Genomic DNA, 3221 nt, shown 5'->3' on the forward strand with positions numbered 1-3221 from the left:
TTTACCCGGAGCCCCCGGGATGCCTTTAAAACCGGCAAGATGGCTGACGATACGTAGCGAGTGCACGCCCACGTGATCCTGCAGCCACCACTACCGCTTTTTCATCCCCTTTCCAGCGGCTAGCTGCGTCAGCCTCGTTGCACGGATCGACAACGAGGGGCAAGAAGTGGCCAGCTTTGCATAAGAGGGAAAACACTGGCGCCACTTTCTCGCCTTCCCTCTGCCTCACCCCTCTCCTCCAACCCCCGATGCATCGCCGACGTGACTTCGTTTAATGGCAAAACGATGTACCCTTGGATTGATTTCGAGACAAGATTGCGATTTTTCGAACGGGGATGTTCGTTCTTGCGGATGATGGTTGGTAATGAGGTAGATTCGGTAAATTCTGAGGTGAGTTTGGAATCGGGTGATCGTAGGGGTAGGTGGGTTGTAGCGGTCAGTTAGGGGTGTTCTGTTGTGGCAAAGGGGTTGGAGCTGTGGCTCAGCGTATGGGAGAGTGTTGTGTTTATGGCATTGATACATTGCTCTGTTTTAATGACTCGTTTCTTGATGGATTGAGGCTTTGAGGGTGAATTTGTTTGGATGATTTCTTGTGGAAATAAGTGGTACGAGCGGTGAATATTTAATAGATCATAGAAAGTTTGAAGTTACGTATAATTCAGAAATTAATAATAGTATCAATTATCGTCCAATGTCATCTTGTTGCAGCATGGAAAATTGATCAGTTTTTAATTAATTAATTCAGGTTTCTTTTTCGGACGAGTAACAATTGTCTCAAACAGAACATTTAAATATTTGGCAAAAATGTAGAACAAATAATTCTCTTCCGAATAAAATGCAGAACTTTGCGAATAATCTAAGAATCAAACGTCCCTAAATCATCTTCTCGAAATTGTCGACCTTTTAACAAAATGCCTCGTAATAATCCTTCGGGAAATAGACTTCGAATAATATCAGGACTCTGAAATCCGTTTGAATTCATCCGATACAATTCAATTCGTCCTCTGTTCAAAAATCGTTCGGTCGAGAAGCGACCTACTTTCGGCAGACAATGAAATGGTCCTGAAACAACCCTCTTCGGGAGAACGAATCACATCTGCGACCACAAAGACCTCAAACGAGAGTATCCCAAGCTGTAAGATTCTGTCGTGAATCAATAATTCTGCTAGTAAACGGTAACGAGCCATTAAGAGGTTGGTTCGCGAAAGGCAGCGACGTTAATGACCCGTAAATAAATCCGTCGAGCCACTGTCACGGCCATAAGGGCGGCAATGACGGGGATCCAAATGAAATTAAGGCTTGGCCAAAGGGTTGGTGAGTTCTGAGTCGATTTTAATCATTTCATTGTCACGATACGAATATACATTTTCGTTTCGAAATATTTTATATTCGAAGCGAGGAGGATTCTTCATCATTATTTTTATTATTAAGAAAAAGAAGAAAATTGTTTATCAATCTTTAAAAATCTGACTAACAGAAGGGTTGTTCAAATAATAAATCAACCGGATATAACAAATATTACTTCGACATGTATTCTGAAAAATTCTGGAATCTTCTTTTATCGCTCTGATCGAGAATAAATGTCCCTATCAATGTAAAAGTTAGGCAATCTTTGTTGATATATTTTTAATAAGTAAACTTTGAACGCAAATTAACTATTTCTTGTATACTGAAAGAAAATATCAAATTTAATTTCCAGTCCTTTACGACGCACACGCACACACAAAACTTCAAAAGATTCATAAATTCATCCCTAAAAACTCAGGACCTCGGAAATTCGATTCTCCTTGGCCCTTCATCAAGAGGAAAAAATTTAATTCAATTTGAAAAAAAAAAAAAAAAAAATACAAAATATCTAAACGATGAACCTCTCATTGATAATCATGAAATAAAGATAATGTTCATCGGTAAAGAGAAATTAATAATTCTATTTAAGCAAACACACACAGAATGTTAAAACGAAAGGGTTTGAAAGGGTTGATCGCGTGCGTTCTGGAACGGTGTCAGTGGTTTCATTGTCGCGGCGTAGCGCTATCTCTCATAACCGGCTTGTTCTTAGGGGTTTTCTCGTGGAGCTGGTCTATTGTCGACGACGATGCCGCGTCGACGTAGCTGCGCCGTTATTGACGAGGCGCTGTGACCTGTATTCGGTAACTGCGCGTCCCGACGCTCCTCGTCCCGGCACTCGTCTCTCTCCGACACTCGTTCGACAAAGACGACCAGCTGCGACCGGTTACGAGCGTCGGGATTACGACGGACGATTCGATTGAGCGGCCTTGAACGGACCGCGACTCACCAACCCATGTACACCACTTCTTCAGCGGCTCTGAGATTGATTCTTCTAATACGCATACTACCAATACAAAATACTACACTGACCCATGATAGCATTGGAACATATTCATAAATATATTGTTATAGTTAGAGACACCTTTTACGAGTAAATTATGTACGTTGTATGAAACATTTTGATATTTCATTAGCATCTTATAAAACGCGATTATCATAGTTACATCGATAAAGTTTGAAACAGTCTGAAAATGTATATAGAATTTTCGAAATATTTAATACAAACATAGCTATATTTCATACAGATTACAAAAGTATTGAAATTGTTAATTATTCGTTATATTAATAAATCTCGATACTCGCTGGGGCCGTAATATATTTGATACATCATATTTAACACATGTTATGTAATATTTAACATTTATTTCATGCTTAAAGTGACTATTCGCGCTGTATCCCAATTCTGTTTTCTTATATATACATTTGCGATAAATATCTAGCAAATTTAGAAATTCAATTTGAGTCCAGTGACTAATAAAATCGTAAGTTCGAAGTGAAATGTCTTTCACTCTAAAACGCACAAGTTTGTATCTCTGGAGCAAACGTCACGATTATACAGCTCTGAAAAAGCACATGGGACGATTAACGGCAGAATGTAAAGAACCGCGTAAGCAGTTAAAAATCGCTAACCCTTGTGTTTTAGCGTGCAAACAACCCTTCGTCCAGGGGTTGTACTTCCAAGCACTCAACGTGTATCTATAGTACACAGTCCTCTGCGAAACTCTGGTAAACGTTGTCCAACGTCTCTCGAAATCCTTTGTTAAAGAAAAGGCAAACACCTTTCCCTTAGAAAATACGAACTTCGTTTCTTGAAGAGGCTTTCTTCGAGAATTATTCAGCGGAAAATGTAGGCCGAAGTGAAGCATAGTTCC

The sequence above is a fragment of the Bombus pyrosoma genome, linkage group LG3 (genome assembly GCF_014825855.1).
Source record: "Bombus pyrosoma isolate SC7728 linkage group LG3, ASM1482585v1, whole genome shotgun sequence".
Taxonomy (NCBI): domain Eukaryota; kingdom Metazoa; phylum Arthropoda; class Insecta; order Hymenoptera; family Apidae; genus Bombus; species Bombus pyrosoma.